At 45.2% G+C, this 22782-nt stretch overlaps 1 pseudogene; it reads right to left on the reverse strand.

Moving 5' to 3' along the window:
* Window positions 1–1844: 1844 nt before the first annotated feature.
* Window positions 1845–21299, reverse strand: LOC132357909 (tubulin epsilon and delta complex protein 2-like; annotated as a pseudogene).
* Between the last annotated feature and the right edge of the window lie 1483 nt (window positions 21300–22782).

Here is a 22782-nt window from a genome sequence, read left to right on the forward strand (position 1 = left end):
GAAGTGGGCAGCTTTGTCAGTTAATCTGTTATAATATTCATGCCTGTGACATTTTTGTTTTCAGTGACATTTCTATTCCCTTATCCTTCTAGGGAGATTTCTGATAACCGTAAATAGTTTCATAATGCCAGTGCAGAGCATAAAGCACTGCGTTAGGGCTTCTGGAGATTTCTGATTACAGTGAGTATATAGTCCATGGTGTTTCAGCTTCACGATTACGAAGTTCACAGTAAGAGATGGTGGTGCTAGTAAAGGAAAAGGTCTGACTTTGAGGTTCACCTTATAGGTCAGTGCTAGGCATCTTCTAATGAGGCTCTTACACATACTGTAGAAGAAATGTATTTGCAAAATCCCACTGCAAAGTAGGACTCTGTTTTTCAACAGATTGTTCGCCTATGGCCGTTCTTCAGTTTGGAGATTGTCGGCATTCTTGGAGGTAAATGCACATGTGGTAGAACCAAAAGCATTCTTATTTTGCTACGATTTGAAAGAGTTACTTTTCCTTTGAAAAAAATATTCTGAGACATTGATTCTGAACATTTTGGGACTTGTGGCAACATTATTGGGTTAATTTTAAACGTATCCTATTCTGAATCCATCAGAGTTCTTAGTTGCCAACATCAGAATCTACTCTAGTTAGTTTAAGGAGTTTATTCAAAATTTTAAATAGCTTTTGGAGTCTTGGGGAGGGCCAGAGAGCCAGGCTTGGAGGCTACACAGCTGGAGAAGCAGGCAGAGCACCCAAATGTCCCATAGGACTGTTCCAGAGAAAGCTCCCTGCCTCGGTACTTACGATCCTGGAGGCACCATTCAGCTCTGAGTCCGTGCAACCAGCTCACTTTATCATTATTTTAAAAAATCAACAAATTTGGATTTGAACATCTTATAACAGTCTTTAATATGTAATGGACGATGACATTCCCTTACTGATTGAGTCAGTTTGAGTCAGACCAACCCCTCATTTTCAAAAGGAGGAATGGAGGCCTAACAAGATGATATGACTTGTGCAAGGTCTTCTGACTCTCAGGCCATTATAGAGGGTGAGGAGGGGGAGGGGACGGGTCTGCTCCAGTCTGTCAAGAGTGTTGAATTAAAAAGACATTGTTGGGCTTCCCTGGTGGCGCGATGGTTAAGAATCCGCCTGCCAATGCAGGGGACACGGGTTCGAGCCCTGGTCCGGGAAGATTCCACATGCCACGGAGCAACTAAGCCCGTGTGCCACAACTACTGAGCCTGTTCTCTAGATCCCGTGAGCCGCAACTACTGAGCCCACACGCTACAATTACTGAAGCCTGCGTGTCTAGAGCCCGTGCTCTGCAACAAGAGAAGCCACCGCACCGCCCCCACTCGCCGCAACTAGAGAAAGCCCGTGCGCAGCAACAAAGACCCAACACAGCCAAAAATAAATAAATAAATAAATTTTTAAAAAAATTTAAAAAAAAGAAATGGTAAAATTTATTAAAAAAAGACATTGTTAAAAAATTTAAAAAACTTTTTCTGGACTCCCCTGGTGGGTCCAATGGTTTGGGTTTTTTTTAATGATTTAAATATATATACTTTCTAAAGTGGTTTTAATGTCACAGAGGTGGCTTTTAAGTGTACAGCAAGAGAAAACAGAGGTAGCTAAGAAAGGGCCCCAGCAGCCGCATGTCTCCTGAGCCTGTGGAAGGCCAAGGCAAGCTGAGCCCTGACCAGCAGGTTTAGCAGCCATGAGAAGGGCCCGAAGCTCCTCAGGAAGAGCCAGGGGGCAGTCCCCGCCCCTTGGAAACCTGGTTTCCTGAGGGGGTGCAGGCATCTCTGGGCCCCCGGCTCACCGCTCCAGTGAAAATCCCCTCATTGCCCATTCATTTAATGGCTCCTAGGGAAGCGCGGCTCTCCCCAGCAGTCAGGCTAGGGGCTGAGGCAGCCTGCCTTTGCTGCAGGTCCTGGGGGACTGGGGGTGGGCCTGGCCACAGGAAGGGCTCAGTCAGCAGGCTTATCTTCTCATAGGAGGGGAGGAAGTGCTGGCCTCCCTCACAGAGCAGGCTGTGTTCAGCCCGGCACAGCACGAGCCAGCGTGGCCCCAGCGGCTCCTGCTTGCTCACCAGGGGGAGGAGTTCGGCCATCAGGACCTTTCCAGGTGGATCTGCTGGTGCAGCTTGGCCCCCCGCAGCCCGAGGGCCGCCGGGGTCTGCAGCTCCTGGGTACTGTGCACCGCTCCCGCAGCCGGCGGAGACGCTGCCCCGCGCTGGCCTGCAGCCCCTCCGGGGTGAGCAGGCAGCGGTACTCCTGCATCCGGTCCTTGGGCTCTGCTGTGAGCTCTTCCCCATTCGAAGTCTTAGCAGCAAGCAGGCCTCCTGCAGGTGCCGCAACTCTGCCTCCACCTCGGCGGCGCTGAGCCTAGAGCCGGGCCAGCTTGAAGTTGTCTGCGTTTTCTGCAGGGACTGGGTTTTGGCGGTGGTAGCAGCATCCACAGAATCACTGGTCTGTGCAGAGCTGAGCTGGGCCCACAGGCTGGGATGCACACGTGCGCAGCCCGCAAACCAGAGAGCAGCGTGGTGACTCCAGCCAGCTGGGCTGGGCCACGAGAAGTAGGCAAGGGCCAGGGTAGCGGCCCCAGCCTGCGCTGTCTGGCTCTGCTGAATGTCAGGAGGGGCCTTTGGGGGTCCTGGGGAACCGAGGGGACACTGTCCGTGAAAAGGGTGACAGAGCTGACCCACTCTGGGAAATGCTAGGAGAGAATTCAAGGAAAAAGGGGAGAGGAGCCAGCAGTGACCGGTAACCAAGATGTGTGGTGAGAGCTCTGGATGCTGACTCTGTACCAGGCACAGCACAAGCGCCCGAAAGGCACCGCCTCGTTTAAGCCCTACAGCACCTCTAGAAGCTGCTACTATTATTGTCATCTCCACCAGGAAGACAGATGGGGACTTGGAGACGCTAAGTGCCTTGCTCAAGGTCTCACAGCTTGAGAGAGGCTGAGCTGGGGGCCTCAGAGGCCGCTGGCTGAGTCTAAGGTGACTACAGCGGTCCTAGGGGCGCTGACTCTCCTAACGCGGAGAGTGTCGCCACCCAGCAGAGAAAGCCGAGGGACCCGTGGGAGAAGTCTTACCAGCGGGAAGCCTCAGCCTCCCTGCTCTCCACACTCCCCGGTCTCCCCTCCGCCTCCCCCAGCCTCGAGGCTCAGCCTCGCCGGGAATTCCAGGAAGCCTCGGGCAGCTGCAGCAGGATCCTGTCGGAGAAGCCGGTGCCCAGGGCAGCTCTGTGTCACTCTGGGGGCTGCAGGCCCCACTCCCTACTCAGAGCCCAGTGAGGGATGAGGCTCACCCACCCCTCAGGCAGGGCTTCCAGGGTGACCCCAGGAGCCGGCCCAGTCCAGGTCCCACCTGGCAGGGAGAAGAGAAAGCAGAGCCCAGGCCTTCGAGAGCTCATCTGGAGCCCCGGAGCCGGGTGGGTACGTGGATAGGGCACAGGACAGGCCCCAGTGCATCAAACGTGGCACCTTCACAGCCAGCTGTTCCACTCTGCCAGCTTCCGGGCTTGGGCCTCATGGGGTGGCATCCTGGGGCTCCCCTGGCCCACATCCAGCTCAGTGCCCTGCCATCCCTGTCACCCCAAGCCCAGACTCCTGCTGCTGCCTGGGATCTGATCAGGTAGAGACAGTAGTTCCTCCAGTGAGGGTCTGGGAAACCCACCCCTTATCCTTGAGTGTAAAAGCTTCTGGGGCCTGAGGAGCAGCCAACGGGACTATTTGTTGGTCCCTGCGGCCTGGTTCAGGCTTGGTGGCTCCGGCCCCTTCCCCATACAGGCCTGATCCCCCACTGACAGAAGCCTGCGCTCAGGGAGGTCCTTGGCAGGCACCCTGGTTTGGCGGATGCCCCTGGGGGGTTTTGTCTCTGATGCACGGCTGCCAGCCCTGCGTGAGGCACTGGGGTGGGGCAGAGGCTCTGGTGGCAGGGGAAGCGGCCATGGACGCAGACTTCAGGCTGGAGGCCTGCCCTTGTCTCCTTCTCCAGCCTTTGAGATGCCTTTTCGCACCCGTACAGCCTTCTCCAGTGCGTGGGTCAGAAGCTCCAGCTCTGTGAGGTCTGCGGGCTGGGTGTGCATGCTGCAGATGGGGCCTCTTCGTTAGTTTCTGGCCCTGGGGTTGGCTCCGGAGCCGGGGTCTCGGCTGGTTCCCAGGCACGCAGCAGCCGCCGGGAGACTCGCAGGCTCCGCTCCAGCTGCCGCTGTTGCTCGGCGCAGGAGTCCAGGGCGTCATGCAGCTCGGCCACCAGCCTGGAAGGGACGCACCCGAGGCTCAGCAGCCTCGGGCCGCGCTGCCTCCTGCCCCCTCCAGGGCGCGGGATCCACTGGCGCGAGCAGCCGGCAGGGTCCAGTGGTTAAGACTCTGAGCTTCCACTGCAGGGGACACGGGTTCGATCCCTGGTCGGGGAACTAAGATCCCATATGCTGCACAGTGCGGACAAAAATTTAAGAGAAAAAAAAAGAGGCATTTTTGGTTGTCATGGATATCATCGCTAAGCTCCTTTCACTAATTTGTCACTGAGATAGTGAGGTTTCGATCTCTCCCCTACTTCGACCTGACTCTGGCACCTTGGGCCACCCCTCTGCCTTCAGTATCCTCATTTCTAAGATCCCTGGAGAATTGATCTTGAGCCTAATAACAAGCTACCATTTATTGAGCGCTGTGCTAAGTGCTGCGTGTGCGCCGTCTCATTTAGTCCTTACATCCACACAAAGAAGCAGATACTTTCATTAGTTTCATTTTATGGATGGGGACACCGGGCCTAAAGGGGTTCAGAGCCTTGCCCAAGGGAGTGAAAAATCTGAGCTGCCATTCAAGTAGAGCACTAGCTAACACCAGAGCACTGGCTCTTAAACACTGCCTCTCCATCTTTATGGAAAATTCTAGCTTTAATACTCTACTGTCCTCTGATTCAACCTTGATACCTCAGTGGGAAACGAGTGCCCTGTTGCTCCTGTAAGACCTGTGATCGCCCACTGAACCACACTCTTTCTGGTGTTGACCTAGCATGATGTAATGGCACTTGTCTCTGTTTAATAGGGAAGAGGTGAGGATGAACGAGGTGATGATTGGTAAGTGTTTGGAGCCTGTTGAAGAAAAGCTTGGTGTTGTAGACTTCCGCATGGGAAAAGAATTATTTTTAATAGGAGTGAGAAACTGATGAGAATTCAGTAGCAAGAACCATGTTGTTTTTAGGTGATGGTCTCTTAAACCAAGAGCTGTAATTTTGTTTAATGATTTCCAACCTGAATAAGCAGTATAACAAGTGAGCCTCAAAATCAGTCAACCAAAAGGCAAACATTTTTGTAGCCAGGAGATAGGGGAGCTTTACAGCCTTTAAAAAATATAATCTGAGAGCACCCCCGCCATTTTACCAACTGGCAGCACAAAATACCTGGGTTTTAATCATTACGCTCTGATAGCTGAACAGCCAGCTGATAGGAAGCTTAACTCTGCTTTATTCCCAGGGGAAAAAATAAGTTTAGAATCATGTGCTGTGTTTATTTTTTTTATGTTTTCATATTGACTGCAAAGTATTTTTCAAATGCTATAAACATAGCAGTCAAGTAACACCCTCTTTAAATTTTATTTATTTTATTTTTTTGAATTTTATTTTATTTTTATACAGCAGGTTCTTATTAGTTATCTATTTTATACAATTAGTGTATACATGTCAATCCCAATCTCCCAATTTATCACACCACCACCCCCACCCCGCCACTTTCCCCCCTTGGAGGCCATACGTTTGTTCTCTCCATCTGTGTCTGTATTTCTGCCCTGCAAACCGGTTCATCTGTACCATTTTTCTAGGTTCCACATACATGCGTTAATACACGATATTTGTTTTTCTCTTTCTGATTTACTTCACTCTGTATGACAGTCTCTAGGTCCATCCACGTCTCTACAAATGACCCAATTTCATTCCTTTTTATGGCTGAGTAATATTCCATTGTATATATGTACCACATCTTCTTTATCCATTCGTCTGTTGATGGGCATTTAGGTTGCTTCCATGACCTGGCTATTGTAAATAGTGCTGCAATGAACATTGGGGTGCATGTGTCTTTTTGAATTATGGTTTTCTCTGGGTATATGCCCAGGAGTGGGATTGCTGGGTCATATGGTAGTTCTATTTTTAGTTTTTTAAGGAACGTCCATACTGTTCTCCATAGTGGCTGTATCAATTTACATTCCCACCAACAGTGCAAGAGGGTTCCCTTTTCTCCACACCCTCTCCAGCATTTGTTGTTTGTAGATTTTTTGATGATGCCCATTCTAACTGGTGTGAGGTGATACCTCATTGTAGTTTTGATTTGCATTTCTCTAATAATTAGTGATGTTGAGCAGCTTTTCATGTGCTTCTTGGCCATCTGTATGTCTTCTTTGGAGAAATGTCTGTTTAGGTCTTCTGCCCATTTTTGGATTGGGTTGTTTGTTTTTTTGATATTGAGCTGCATGAGCTGTTTATATATTTTGGAGATTAATCCTTTGTCTGTTGATTCATTTGCAAATATTTTCTCCCATTCTGAGGGCTGTCTTTTTGTCTTGTTTGTAGTTTCCTTTGCTTTGCAAAAGCTTCTAAGTTTCATTAGGTCCCATTTGTTTATTTTTGTTTTTATCTCCATTACTCTAGGAGGTGGATCAAAAAAGATCTTGCTGTGATTTATGTCATAGAGTGTTCTTCCTATGTTTTCCTCTGAGAGTTTTATAGTGTCCGGTCTTACATTTAGGTCTCTAATCCATTTTGAGTTTATTTTTGTATATGGTGTTAGGGAGTGTTCTAATTGCATTCTTTTACATGTAGCTGTCCAGTTTTCCCAGCACCACTTATTGAAGAGGCTGCCTTTTCTCAATTGTATACTCTTGTCTCCTTTATCAAAGATAAGGTGACCATAGGTGCGTGGGTTTATATCTGGGCTTTCTATCCCATTCCATTGACCTATATTTCTGTTTTTGTGCCAGTTCCATGTTGTCTTGATTACTGTAGCTTTGTAGTATAGTCTGAAGTCAGGGAGTCTGATTCCTCCAGCTCCGTTTTTTTCCCTCAAGACTGCTTTGGCTATTTGGGGTCTTTTGTGTCTCCATACAAACTTTAAGATTTTTTGTTGTAGTTCTGTAAAAAAATGCCACTGGTAATTTGATAGGGATTGCCTTGAATCTGTAGATTGATTTGGGTAGTATAGTCATTTTCACAAGATTGATTCTTCCAATCCAAGAACATGGTATATCTCTCCATCTGTGTCATCTTTGATTTCTTTCATCAGTGTCTTATAGTTTTCTGCATACAGGTCTTTTTTCTCCCTAGGTAGGTTTATTCCTAGGTATTTTATTCTTTTTGTTGCAACGGTGACTTGGATTGTTTCCTTAATTTTTCTTTCTGATCTTTCGTTGTTAGTGTATAGGAATGCAAGAGATTTCTGTGCATTAATTTTGTATCCTGCAACTTTACTAAATTCATTGATTAGCTCTAGTAGTTTTCTGGTGGCACCTTTAGGATTCTCTATGTATAGTATCATGTCATCTGCAAACAGTGACAGTTTTATTTCTTCTTTTCCAACTTGTATTCCTTTTATTTCTTTTTCTTCTCTGATTGCCATGGCTAGGACTTCCAAAACTATGTTGAATAATAGTGGCGAGAGTGGACATCCTTGTCTTGTTCCTGATCTTAGAGGAAATGCTTTCAGCTTTTCACCATTGAGAATGATGTTTGCTGTGGGTTTGTTGTATATGACCTTTATTATGTTGAGGTAGGTTCCCTGTATATCCACTTTCTGGAGAGTTTTTGTCATATATGGGTGTTGAATTTTGTCAAAAGCTTTTTCTGCATCTATTGAGATGATCATATGGTTTTTATCCTTCAATTTGTTAATATGGTGTATCACATTGATTGATTTGCGTATATTGAAGAATCCTTGCATCCCTGGGATAAATCCCACTTGGTCATGGTGTATGATCCTTTTAATGTGTTGTTGGATTCTGTTTGCTAGTATTTTGTTGAGGATTTTTGCATCTATATTCATCAGTGATATTGGTCGGTAATTTTCTTTTTTTGTGGTATCTTTGTTGGGTTTTGGTATCAGGGTGATGGTGGCCTCATAGAATGAGTTTGGGAGTGTTCCTTCCTCTGCAATTTTTTGGAAGAGTTTGAGAAGGATGGGTGTTAGCTCTTCTGTAAATGTTTGATAGAATTCACCTGTGAAGCCATCTGGTCCTGGACTTTTTGTTTGTTGAAAGATTTTTAATCAGTTTCAATTTCATTACTTGTGATTGTTCTGTTCATATTTTCTACTTCTTCCTGGTTCAGTCTTGGAAGGTTATACCTTTCTAAGAATTTGTCCATTTCTTCCAGGTTGTCCATTTTATTGGCATAGAGTTGCTTGTAGTAGTCTCTTAGGATGCTTTGTATTTCTGCGGTGTCTGTTGTAACTTCTCCTTTTTCATTTCTAATTTTATTGATTTGAGTCCTCTCCCTCTTTTTCTTTTTCCTTTTTTTTTTAAAGAGCTCCTGACTTATTTATTTATTTATTTATTTAATTTTTTTGGCTGTGTTGGGTCTTCGTTTCTATGCGAGGGCTTTCTCTAGTTGTGGCAAGCAGGGGCCACTCTTCATCGCGGTGCGTGGGCATTTCACTGTCGCGGCCCCTCTTGTTGTGGAGCACAGGCTCCAGACGCACAGGCTCAGTAGTTTTGGCTCACGGGCCTAGTTGCTCCGCGGCATGTGGGATCTCCCCAGACCAGGGCTCGAACCCGTGTCCCCTGAATTGGCAGGCAGATTCTCAGCCACTGCGCCACCAGGGAAGCCCTCTCTCTTTTTCTTGATGAGCCTGGCTAAAGGTTTATCAATGTTGTTTATCTTCTCAAAAAACCAGCTTTTAGTTTTATTGATCTTTGCTATTGTTTTCTTTGTTTCTATTGCATTTATTTCTGCTCTGATCTTTATGATTTCTTTCCTTCTACTAACTTTGGGTTTTGTTTGTTCTTCTTTCTCTAGTTCCTTTAGGTGTAAGGTTAGGTTGTTTATTTGAGATTTCTCTTGTTTCTTGAGGTAGGCTTATATTGCTAGAAACTTCCCTCTTAGAACTGCTTTTGCTGCATCCCATAGGTTTTGGATTGTCGTGTTTTCGTTGTCATTTGTCTCTAGGTATTTTTTGATTTCCTCTTTGATTTCTTCAGTGATCTCTTGGTTATTTAGTAACGTATTGTTTAGCCTCCATGTGTTTGTGTTCTTTACGTTTTTTTCCCTGTAATTCATTTGTAATCTCATAGCGTTGCAGTCAGGAAGAATGCTTGATATGATTTCAATTTTCTTAAATTTACTGAGGCTTGATTTGTGACCCAAGATGTGATCTATCCTAGAGAACGTTCCGTGCACACTGGAGAAGAAAGTGTAATCTGCTGTTTTTGGATGGAATATTCTATAAATATCAATTAAATCTATCTGGTCTATTGTGTCATTTAAAGCTTGTGTTTCCTTATTAATTTTCTGTCTGGATGATCTGTGCATTGGTGTAAGTGAGATGTTAAAGTCCCCCACTATTATTGTTACTGTCGATTTCCCCTTTTATGGCTGTTAGTATTTGCCTTATGTATTGAGGTCCTCCTATGTTGGGTGCATATATATTTATAATTGTTATATCTTCTTCTTGGATTGATCCCTTGATCATTATGTAGTGTCCTTCCTTGTCTCTTGTAACATTCTTTGTTTTAAAGTTTATTTTATCTGATATGAGTATTGCTACCCCAGCTTTCTTTTGATTTCCATTTGCATGGGCTATCTTTTTCCATCCCCTCACTTTCAGTCTGTATGTGTCCCTAGGTCTGAAGTGGGCCTCTTGTAGACAGCATATTTATGGGTCTTGTTTTTGTATCCATTCAGCAAGCCTGTGTCTTTTTGTTGGAGCATTTAATCCATTCATGTTTAAGGTAATTATCAATATGTATGTTCCTGTTACCATTTTCTTAATTGTTATGGGTTTGTTTTTTAGGTCCTTTTCTTGTCTTGTGTTTCTCACTTAGAGAAGTTCCTTTAGCATTTGTTGTAGAGCTGGTTTGGTGGTGCTGAATTCTCTTAGCTTTTGCTTGTCTGTAAAGCTTTTAATTTCTCCATCGAATCTGAATGAGATCCTTGCCGGGTAGAGTAATCTTGGTTGTAGGTTCTTCCCTTTCATCACTTTAAATATATCATGCCACTACCTTCTGGCTTGTGGAGTTTCTGTTGAGAAATCAGCTGTTAACCTTATGGGAGTTCCCTTGTATGCTATTTGTCGTTTTTCCCTTGCTGCTTTCAGTAATTTTTCTTTGTCTTTAATATTTGTCCGTTTGATTACCATGTGTCTCGGCGTGTTTCTCCTTGGGTTATCCTGACTGGGACTCTCTGTGCTTCCTGGACTTGGGTGGCTATTTCCTTTCCCATGTTAGGGAAGTTTTCGACTATAATCTCTTCAAATATTTTCTCTGGTCCTTTCTCTCTCTCTTCTCCTTCCGGGACCCCTATAATGTGAATGTTGTTGTGTTTAATGTTGTCCCTGATGTCTCTTAGGCTGTCTTCATTTCTTTTCATTCTTTTTCCTTTATTCTGTTCTATGGCAGTGAATTCCACCATTCTGTCTTCCAGGTCACTTATCCGTTCTTCTGCCTCAGTTATTCTGCTCTTGATTCCTTCTAGTGTAGTTTTCATTTCAGTTATTGTATTGTTCATCTCTAGTTGTTTGTTCTTTAATTCTTCTAGATCTTTGTTAAACATTTCTTGCATCTTCTCTATCTTTGCCTCCATTCTTTTTCCAAGGTCCTGGCTCGTCTTCACTATCATTATTTTGAATTCTTTTTCTAGAAGGTTTCCTATCTCCACTTCATTTAGTTGTTTTTCTGGGGTTTTATCTTCTTCCTTCATCTGGTACAAAGTCCTCTGCCTTTTCATTTTGTCTGTCTTTCTGTGAATGTAGTTTTCCTTCCACAGGTTGCCGAATTGTAGTTCTTCTTGCTTCTGCTGTCTGCCCTCCGGTGGATGAAGCTATCTAAGAGGCTTGTGCAAGCTTCCTGATGGGAGGGACTGGTAGTGGGTAGAGCTGGGTGTTGCTCTGGTGGGCAGAGCTCAGTAAAACTTTAATCCACTTTTCTGCTGATGGGTGGGGCTGGGTTCCCTCCCTGTTGGTTGTTTGGCCTCAGGCGACCCAGCACTGGAGCCTACCTGGCTCTTTGGTGGGGCTAATGGTGGACTCTGGGAGGGCTCACGCCAAGGAGTACTTCCCAGAACTTCTGCTGCCAGTGTCCTTGTCCCCACGGTGAGCCACAGCCACCCCCCGCCTCTGCAGGAGACCCTCCAACACTAGCAGGTAGGTCTGGTTCAGTCTCCCCTGGGGTCACTGCTCCTTCCCCTGGGTCCCGCTGCCCACACTACTTTGTGTGTGCCCTCCAAGAGTAGAGTCTCTGTTTCCCCCAGTCCTGTCGAAGTCCTGTGATCAAATCTCACTAGCCTTCAAAGTCTGATTGTCTAGGAATTCTTCCTCCCGTTGCCGGACCCCCAGGTTGGGAAGCCTGACGTGGGGCTCAGAACCTTCACTTCAGTGGGTGGACTTCTGTGGTATAAGTGTTCTCCAGTTTGTGAGTCACCCACCCAGCAGTTATGGGATTTGATTTTATTGTGATTGCGCCCCTCCTACCATCTCACTGCGGCTTCTCCTTTGTCTTTGGATGTGGGGTATCTTTTTTGGTGAGTTCCAGTGTCTTCCTGTTGATGATTGTTCAGCAGTTAGTTGTGATTCCAGTACTCTCGCAAAAGGGAGTGAGTGCAGGTCCTTCTACTCCGCCATCTTGAGCCAATCCTGAATAACACCCTCTCTTAAAAACGATATGTAAGCTCCTTGGAAGATACAAACTGGGCTTATTGAAAGGAAGTTAAGTGTGGGGACCTGGCTTTCAGCTCTTCTCATGCTCAAAGGAGCCAACAACACATGCTTTGGGCTAGATCCTACGTCTCCTAACACCAATGCCATTCCTCCCTGGGGCATTCATTGCTTCAGACATTTTGTCACCCCTCAGGCCCCAATTTCCATTAGATCTCCCCTGCTTTCTCTCTCAAGGCACCTTGAACTTTCCCTTATAAACTTATCCATAATTTTTCTTCATTACTTGTTAATGCTCGCCTCTCCCACCATACCGTAAATTCCATGTATGTGTACCCAGTACCAAATGCAGACTCTGACACATGGTGAGTGCTCAGTAAATATTTGTGGATCTGTGTGTTCCTGTGGAGAATGGGGAGGAATGGGTGAAAATCTAAAAAACAATTTTAATAGGATTGAAAATCTTTCTCATCTTTCTGATCTCTTCATAAAAACGCATGTTGCCCAGCTAGATTGCAATTTTAGAAATTTGTGCTGCAGGAGTCGGTGTGGGATGTCTCAAGTTTGTCTTCATGTTACTGAACCAGAGTTGGGTCCACTTGCCCATGCGCAGTAAAGCCAATCTACTGACACTGGGTTGTGGTGAATAAAGTGCAGTGTTTATTGCAGGGTGCCAAGCAAGGAGTCCAGGTAGCAAATGCCTAAAAGACCCAAACTCCCTGAAGGCTTTCAGGGAAATGTTTATAAAGACAGGGTGAGGGAGGGGAGTTGTCGGGTATGTGATCAGCTTGTGGACACTCCTCTGATTGGTTGGTGGTGAAGTAATCAGGAGTCAACATCATCAACCTTCTGGTTCCAACTGGTCTCTGCTTGTGGGCAGCATACAGTTAACTTCTTCCAACTGGTGTGGGTTTCAGTATCTGCAAAACAGCTCAAAGGACGTGGCTCAGAATATTATCTATAGCCCTTGAGGAGGAACTAAAGGCCCTTGACTTTGTTTAATGGCTAAACTGTTATTATTTGTCTTGCTTGACTGTTTTCCTTTCTTTCTGCATTTTCTCACTTCTCCGCTTAAATTTATTCTTTGACAAAAGTTTTTCTACAGGCAAAAGGTAGGAGGAGGACATGGGGGGAGTTCTGTTCTGGGAAGGCCCCGTAGGGTCCTGTTTGGTTACATTCAGTCCTCTGATGCCACTTAGTTCATGCCCAAGATATATGCATGTGTATACAATGCAGTGACCAAGAAAGGGGGATTTACAGTCTGAAAGATCTCAGCTCAGATCCTCCCACTATTGGCTGGTCATGTGATTTTAGGTTATCATGGCAGCCATGAAAGGGTGCCCCTCTGACCTCCTGCTTCGGGAGCATAACTGAGGGCCCAGCTCCTGCCCCTCTGGATTCACCACTGCATTTGCACCTAAGCTGCGTTTCCCATGGGCTGCTCCCAGCCAATGAGTAAGCGCAGTCAGAGTACTAGTGCAGGCCATCCCAGGGACATACGGGACTCCTCCAACGGTCCACCTTGGCTGGAGGACTCCTCGCTGGCCTGGCTGAGACTTTCCTAGAGGTCCTTCTAAGTCTCCTCCACAGGGTCCAGGCTGGCATCGCCACCTGAAGGTGCGCTCTGCCTTCTCCTGCCCGCCTCCTCTGAGCCTTTCCCTGGCAGTTCCCCCCATACGGTTCTTGCACTTCTTTTTTTTTTTAACATCTTTATTGGAGTATAATTGCTTTACAATGGTATGTTAGTTTCTGCTTTATAACAAAGTGAATCAGCTATACCTAATACATATAGCCCCATATGGTTCTTGCACTTCTAATCCCATCTTGGCATCTGCTTCTTGGAGGACCCAGTGAATTAACACAGCTAGTCACCTAACCTGTCTCTGGCTCCATTTCCTCATCTGTTAATTCCCTTTAGGGTTGCAGTGAGGATCAATGTGAATAACCTCGGAAACGTGGCGGCATCCTGCACACAAGAGCTACCATTCATTCCCAGCTTTTTGCCTTCACATCGCCCACTCCTGCTTCTTCCTATTGACTGTCTCTATCGCAGTATCTTGTAGCTCTTCCCTTCGGTTCTCAAGGTATCAACTTGCTCGATGCACCCCTCCCGCCCCCCACAATTCCCCTGTGTTAATATACTAACAAGAGGAGTGTTTTAACATGAGCCCTCTGTGGCATAACCTGTAGTCATTGTAATGATAGAACAGCTTAAAAAAATCATGAAATGACGATGTATCTTTGGCTCTCTCCTAAGTCCCCTTTCTGCCTCTCTTTCTGTTCTGACTCCTTCAGTGCTGGGAGGAATAGACTTTAGCTGTCTCTTCTCTGCTCCCAATAAAACCTGTTGTCACGGAGGACGAACCAGTGAGGATGCCTCGTGTCTCTTCTGTATTTAGCTGCCTATTCCTCCTGCCCATAGGATGGGCCGCCCTGGGCAGCTAAGGGGAGGAGCGATGGCTCTGGCTGCCTCTCCACGCTGCTCTGGATCTTCCTTTAAGCACTTCATTCCCAAATGGCAGCCCCTCCTTTCTAGATGGGGCCTGAAGTTCTACTTGCACCAACGTGGTGGCCAAATAGAGTCGATCTTGCTTATCTCTGCTTCAAGCACAGCGCGTAGAAGGCTCTGCTTGGTAAACAGGATGGCCTTAGTGTAGGCAGCTGATGGGCAAAGTCCACCCTCTCCTCGGCTGCTGGAGCCCCTCAGAATGTCTCCTTTGCTGTCCAGACCTCTCTGGGCTGGCCCATGGCAACTCATAAATGGCCTGATCCTCTAGGGCAGACCTGCATTCATTCAGCTGGACTTCTGAACTAGGGCTACACTGAGTGTCTTCGCTTAGTTCTTAGCTGAATTGAACTTTCTGAACCTTCTGGAATCTCCCTGAAAACACCCAGCCCTAACCCTTCCTTTCAGTATTTTCTGTTGCAGCACTGCATATTAGAGTTCTCGGCAGTGTTTTACCAAAAAACCGCCTTCCTCTGTAGAGCCCAACATCCCAGGAGCTCCTTTAAAATGGGCTGGGAGGACCGTGCGCTGCTTCTTGGCCTTTGGTAAGATGCTATTTCCGAGGCCTTCAGGACTCCCACGCCTGGGCTCATTGCCCCACCCAGAGTTTGACAAGTGAAAAGTTGAAAAACAAAGAATGATGAGACAGAGAGTAAATGCTGCTTATTGTAAAAAGTCAAACTGTAAAGAAGCCTAGGGAGCAGACATTGTGGTGCTCCACCCGTATCACTTGGCCTTCACCGTTCCCATGCATGCTAGTGGCGTCCTCCTCCAAGCCCCCGTGACTGTCATTCTGAGGGCTTCCTTGGGCTTGCCCAAGCACAGGCAGAATGGGCAGTAAATGCCCCACGAGTGGCTCTCAACCATTGATGACAGAAGCTGGTATATAACTACTCCGTCTTCCTTCCCCCTAGGGTGGGACGAGTCTAAAGCAGATTCTACACCAATTTCCAGTTGCCTCAGTTGCCCACAGTGATGACCTGCTCGCTGACACACCCCCACCTCCCTCCTAGTGCTTCTTGAGTCTCTCTCTCATTTCAACTACTCGCATCAGATCCTCATCTCCAGGTCTGCTTCTAGAGGAACCCAACCTAGAACAGCCCATATACTATACAATATTGTCTGAAAATAGCCCTTCACATTGCTTACAGCAATGAACTCCCATTTTTTTTGCCCGTATACCTTCCTTAGTATGCACCCCCGTTATATTCATACTTGTTTATTTATAAATGATATCCTTTCATTAACCAGTATATTAAGTCATGGGCTATACCTTGGGCCAGCTTTATATCCATATTTTTAATTGGTACCTGGATAATTTTGAGTTCTTTGAACAACCTCTTTTCAGATCTGACTATCAATCTGATCATTGTTTTGACTTCAACCCTGGTGGACAAAGAAGGTTCTAGAAAGTGGAGAAATGCATCATTTGTTGCATTGTGAGAAGGAGAACTCATTTTCTGGTTGTTTGATTCTTCTTGCCTTATTAATATTATTTCCAAGCAGGGTTTCCTTTGTGGGATTCTTCAAAGTTACCTGTTTATTTTATGAGGGCTGGTTTCATTATAACTAGAGACTAGAATCTGTAAACACACTTTACCTTATAAATGTTGCAAAATGCTGAAAGCAAATGTCGAGGCTTATCATCCCTTCAACTGAGGAATTCCTACTCTGTCTTCAAAATCATTTGAGGATTCTTGTCTTGTGACTGTCTGACCTCCATACAGGGGGAGAGTGGTGGCATGAATCCATATATTACCTACTAGTTGAGTTTATTTTCTTATTCTTTGGATCAAAAATAAATCCAGTCGAAGTTAGCATCTTTCCTTCCCCTGCTGCAGTGGATCATCTTGACCACCCCTTGAGATGTGCACCCCTACTTTGGGCGCCACTGGTTTGCTTGCATCTGTTCCACATTCCTCCGCTTGTTCTTCAGGAGCCTCCCTGCCCTGCACCCACCTCTCTAGGACACCCTGTTCCAGTCAGTGCAGCCTCTCCCCTCCTCTAGCCCTTTGTTTGTTCCCAGTTCTGACGTGAGCCCTCCGTCCCGCCCCAGTTCCATCCATGGTGTTTTCATCTTTCCTTTCCCGTGGGCTTCCTCACTCTGCTCCAGACCCCTGGAACATGTCTAGCCTTCACCCCACTGTTTTTTTTTTTTTTAATGCACCACCTACTTATTTGTCTGTAGCTGGGCTCTAACAGCTGCCCACAGGCTAGAGCCACTTGAGTGCAGAGAATACAGAGAGCTAATTGGAGGTGACGCTTAATCCTATTAAGTGGCGCCGGATCCTACATCCCATAACCAGCCCAGGGGCCCGAGAATCCTCTGGGCTCTGCTCTTCCGGCTCTCCCACCGTCTGTCTCCTCTGGTAACTGGCTGGGGAGTGTAAACATTAATTGGTCTGTGGCACGCAGGTAGTAAGGAAGCCATAGAGAAATTGCTCCAACTCCTAGCTGAGAGGATAGAACAGTGCCGGGCTCAGGGTGAATTGGGCTACGTTGCTCGTGGATTACAGCTTCTGTTCTGCCTTCCAGACTGAGTCAAACACATTCATAGTAAGACTTTTTTTTTTAAGCCCACATTTATTTTTTGAAACTAGATCTCCCAAAGCATAGAATTAACCTACTTATTTTTTTACAGCTTTATTAAGATATATTTCACATACTATATAATTTACCCATTTAACGTATACAGTGGGCTTTAGTAAATTGACAGAATTGTGCGATCAATTCATGTGATGTTCAGTTTTACGTGTCAGCTGGGCTAGGCTACAGTCTCCAGTTATTCAATTAAATGCTAATCTAGGTGCTGTGTGAAGGTGTTTTGTAGATGTGATTAAAGTCCACAATCAGTGAACTTTAAGTAAGGGAGATTATTTTAGATAGTTTGGGTAACCCTGATTCAGTCAGGTGAAAGGCCGTAAGAGCAGACCTGGGGTTTCCCAGGAGAAGAAAGAATTCTGCCTACAGACTGCAGCTTTAGCTCGTGCCCGGGAATTCCAGCCTGCTCTTCCTGATGGCAGGCCCTATGGATTGCAGACTTGCCTAGCCAGCCCCACAATCGCATAAAGTAACTCTTCATGCAATTAGAGTCCTAACCACTGGACCACTAGGGAATTCCCTAAATCTCTTAATACATGTCTCCTATCATTTATATGTCTCTGGTTGAACCCTGATTGATACGAACCCACTTTGAAAATACAAGAACAAATTTCGATTTTCCATAGGAGCCTGCTTTTCTTTTCTGGGATCTCTTGCAATCTTCTACCCTTTTGCTCTGTGTTCTTAAGGGTGTTTCTATCTTCCCTCCTGCCCGCAGGGGCTAAGTCTTGGATTTAATCTTCATTGTATATAGGTACGGTCAAAGAAATTTTCACCACCACCAGAACAGTTTGTTTGGACTCTATTTGAAATCTTTCCTGTTGCGATTTCCACTAGAAGGTAAATTCCATGGGGAAGGGGGAAGGATCTTAGTCTGTTCTGCTTATTAAGATACCTCAAGAGCCCAGAACTGTGCCTGACACATAGTAGATGCTCAGTAAACATTTGTTGAATGAATGCCCACAGTGACTTGTAAACTTGAAAGAAGGAGAGGGTCTTCTTTGACATCCTCCATAAAAGCCTAACAGTGTAGAAGCATCGAGGTACTTGTGGTAAATTACAAAAATGACCACAAATCCTTCTCTTCTCCTAAAAGCTGGAGTCTATTTCTCCATCTCTCAAATCTAGGCTTGGCTATGTGAATTGCTTTGGTCAATAGGACATGAACAAATGTGATATAAGCAGAGACTTGAAAAGCGCTTAGGTATTGGGGCTTGGAATTGGAACTCTAACACGACCATGAGCTAGCCTGCTAGTGGGTGACAGGCTACACAGAGAACCAAGGCATCCCATCTGACAGTGTACCAACCACCAGACATGTGAGTGAGGCCATTCTAGATCATTCAACCAGCTGCCAAACTATAAGCTGAACACAGACACGTGAGCCAGTCCAGATCAGAAGGACTGCCCAAATAAAATGTTTGTGGTTTTAAACTGCTAAATTGAGGTCATTTTTTACACAGTAATAGATAAACGATACAGTACTCAATAAATTCCCAAGTTCAGATAAAGATACGTCATCCCAGTTCGCAAATATTGTGTGCCTGCTATATGCCAGGCTCTGTGCTTGGCACCAAGAATAAGAAGATTAAAAGATGTGGATCTTGAAAGCCTCCTTAAACATGACACCAAAAAACAAGTGACTAAAGAAAAAAATTTGATAAATTGGATTTCATCAAAATTTAAAACTTTTGGGCTTTAAAGGGCACCATCAAGAAAGTGAAAAGACAACCCACAGAATGGGTGAAAATATTTACAAATTATGTGTCTGATAAGGGACTTGATTCCAGAATATATAAAAAACTACCATTCAATAATAAAAAGTTAACCCAATTTAAAAATGGGCAAGGGATCTGATTAGACATTTCTCCATAGAATATATACAGATGGCTAATAAACATATGAAAAGATGCTCAACATCATTAGTTATTAGAGAGAAGCAAATCAAAACCACAATGAGATATCACTTTACAGCTGCTAGGATGGCTATAGTAAAAAAGACACACAATAGCAAGTGTTGGCGAGGATATGGAGAAATTGCTGGAGGAAATGTAAAATGGGACAGCTGCTTTGGAAAGCAGTTTGGCAGTTCCCCAAAATGTTAAACACAGAGTTACCATATGACCTAGTCTGGATCATACTCTGACAGCAGTCAACCAATTCTCCAATTCTCCGGACACCAATTGGATGTCCAGCAATTCAATTTAATTCTGACACTAACTACCTGGAGTTAGTGACAGATTCCACAGATTTAAGGGTTCAGTCCCACAAGACTGCCCCCGATGCCAGTTCAATGTCCTGGGCCACCCGTACTTCTGGCTATAAATTGTAGGTCCCCATGACCCCTCCTTAAGTTCAGTAGTTTGCTAGAATGGCTCACAGACTTCAGGGAAATACTTTACTTACGTTTATGGCTTTATTATAAAGGATACAACTCAGGAACAGCCAGATGGAAGAGATACACAGGGCAAGGTATGGAGAAGGGAGGGAGCATAGAGCTTCCATGCCTTCTCCAGGCACACCACCGTCCCAGCAAGTCCATGTGTTCACCAGCCTGGAAACTCTCCGAATCTCATGGTTCAAGCGTTTTTATAGAGTTCCATCTCCAGCACCACCTCCCTTTCCCAGGGGGGTTGGTGGGTGGGGCTGAGAGTTCTACCCTCTGATCACTTGGTCTTTCTGGTGATTGGCCCTATCCTAGAGCTATCTGGGGGGGGGGGGTCCCACCCTAAGTCACCTCATTAGCATACACTCAGGTGTGATTGAAAGGGGCTGGTTGTGCATAGCAAAAAAAAAAAAAAATCCTATCACTCAGGAAATTCCAAGGGTTTTAGGAGCTCTGCCAGGAACTGTGGGCAAAGACTAAATATATCTTTGTATTATATCACACCCAGAAATTCCACTCCTAGATATATACCCAAGAGAAATTAAAACATGCATCCACACAAAAACTTCTATGTGAATGTTTACAGCAGCATTATTCATAATAGCCAAAAAGTAGAAACAACCCAAATGTCCACCATTTGAAGAATGGATAAGCAAAATATGATATATTCATAAAATGGGATATTATTTAGCAATAAAAGGAATGAAGTTCTGATAAATGCTATAACGTGGATGACCCTTGAAAACACTATGCTAATGGAAAGAAGCCAGACGCACAAACAACATACATCTTATGATTGTATTTAGATGAAATGTCCAGAACAGGCAACTGTATGGAGACAGAAAGTAGATTGCTGGTTGCAAAGGGCTGGGAGGGTTGGCAGGAGTGGAGACTGACTGCAAATGGCTACAGGGCGATAAAAACGTTCTAACATCAGTTTGTGGTAGTCGTTGTACAACTCTTTGAATATACTAAAAGACATTAACTTGTACACTTTAAATGGATGAATTGTATGGTATGTGAATTATATCTCAATAAAGCTCTTTTCACGAAGTTGAGCAAGTTGGCCAAAGGCGAACAATTATTAGTAGGTAAGCTGGGTTGGGACTTGAGTCCAGGTCCTATCTGCACCCTGTTTTTCTTTCTGTTTGTATCTCAGATATGCCTAACATATTTATTTATCTCAAGACCAGTGTGCATAGAAAAATGCATAATAATATCTAACACATGTATAACAATGTTTTATAATCCACCTTCTTTTTTTAACTTTAAAATAGACTGCGAGCACTTTTCCATGTCATGACATAGTCTTCTACCACATAAAATTTAATAGCTACGTAGTATCCCATTGTATGGCTGAACCTTAATTTGTCCAACCAGGTCCCTGTGATTTGAATGGTTTCTAATATGGGGCTATTATCAAACTCAGTGCTATAAACAGGCTAGTGGGCTTTCTATTTTTGACAGCGTCTATGACCTTTTTTCACTGACCAGTATAGGGTTTCTCTCTTTGTAAAACTTTTTACTAAAGCACAATGTACATATATAAAAGTGTCCATATCGTTAAGTGTACAAGTGGCCATGTTTCAGAAACAGCACCCCTGTGTAACCAGCATCCAGCTGAAGAAACAGAACATGACCAGCACTTCAGAAGCCCCCTTCTACCCTCCGTATCTTTTTTCCTTTTTCAGTTGAATATCAGGTGGCAGGACATCAAATTGGCAAATCCAACACCCCCCTTTGGAGCAGAGCCAGTAAAGATGTCACAGATTACTGCTTAACGTGCACTTGTGTCTCTCTATTCTGTTTGTGCCTTGGCTGTCCCGCTTTCAATGCTTTGATATCTAGTAATCTTAATCGTCACCTGAGCGTCACCTCGACCTTGAGTTTCCGCGTTTTGGGTAGCTTCAGGAGCTGAGTGGGCAGCTGGCGAGTTAAGCTTGCATGGGTGAGTGGCATGACCAGGCATGTGGTGCCATCTTCCCCGCCCTACACGCCTCACAGTGCGTGTAAGGAGGGCCTAAGTGGTTGTGAGCGAGGGCCAGACGTTCTATACTAGTGGATCTCGAACTTGGCTGCATATTGGAATCCCTGGAGGGCTTTAAAATATAATGATGCCTGGGACCCACCCCCAGAGATTCTGATTTAATTGGCTTGGGGTATGGCCTGGACATGGAGATTTTTTTTAAATACCCAGATGATTCCAAAATGCAGCCAAGGCTGGGAACCCATGCTGTACACTCGGATTCTCTTTGGCTTTTGTGGGTATACTGCTTGGGGTCAACATTAGCTGAAGATTAAATGCCAGGTCTCATTGACTCCATAATATTTTTGTAATTCACTCCAACTTTTTTTGGCTTTCTTTAGAGGGTTTGTGCAATACTATTTTGACAAACATCGCACTCTCTTAGATCGAACTGACATTCTCTAAGATGGCTGTGGGTATACCAGGTCATTTAGCCTGAATGGGAATTAAGATGTCTTAAAACAATAATGAGTTACCAGAGTCACTCCTTAAGCATATTTATGTGTTTTCCTGCCTCTCCTGCTGATGATGTGCCTTGGTGTAATAGTGTGCTCACCGGAAGAAACGATGGTCTCAGATATGTAAATTACACAAGGGAAATTTGCAAAGCCATCATGCCTGATCCATCTAAATTGTTCCCTGTTTCCTGCAGAGGATGCGAGCCTTTAGAAGGGCACTCTGCAGGCAGGGGGGACTTTCCCAAACAGAGGCCCAGAGAGCATACTTGAAAGATGATTAAACAAAGTGTCTTTTGTAAGTTACCTTCAAGAGGGAAAAGGAAATACCTGGTTTATGAGCCAAAACCAATGGGCTGAGCAAATATCAGACAAAGGGAAGAGAAAGGAGTTTGAGCAAAGCGAGAAGGAAGATGAGTCTGGAGTAAGTTGGTGCTTCCAGGGTGTGAAAGACATGTGGCTGATCCCCAGTAGAGGGAACAACCAGCTAGCTTACCTGGTGGGGTTGTTGGCAGGTATAAGCAGAGCTACCTAGGTACTGAGGCACAGGGAACACGAGCCAAGTGTCATCCGTGTTAGACAGAAAGGGTAGTAAACAGTGAAGGCAAGAGTGCAGATATGGAAACGCCTCCTGATTCCCAGGGAAATGTCATGCTTTCCTCAATTTCACCCTCCTAAATGTTTGCACGAGAATGCTGATGCATGGGCTGGAGTGCCTAGGAACCCCATCCTTTCTCAAGGAGTGCTTGGTGGACGCTGGCCAGAAGGTCGGCTCCAACAGAGCTCAGAGTTGATGATACACTTTCCCACATGATTTCGAAGCAGTGGTGGGTTCTGTCTTGTATTTATACAACCAACGGAAAGAATCTATTTTGGAGAAAACAGGCAAAGAAGGGAGCTGAGGATAGTAATTTTGTACCCTGCTCTGTAATTTAGTCTGGTATTCTCTGCTGAAGGAGAA

This window comes from Balaenoptera ricei, chromosome X (assembly GCF_028023285.1).
Source record: "Balaenoptera ricei isolate mBalRic1 chromosome X, mBalRic1.hap2, whole genome shotgun sequence".
Classification (NCBI taxonomy): domain Eukaryota; kingdom Metazoa; phylum Chordata; class Mammalia; order Artiodactyla; family Balaenopteridae; genus Balaenoptera; species Balaenoptera ricei.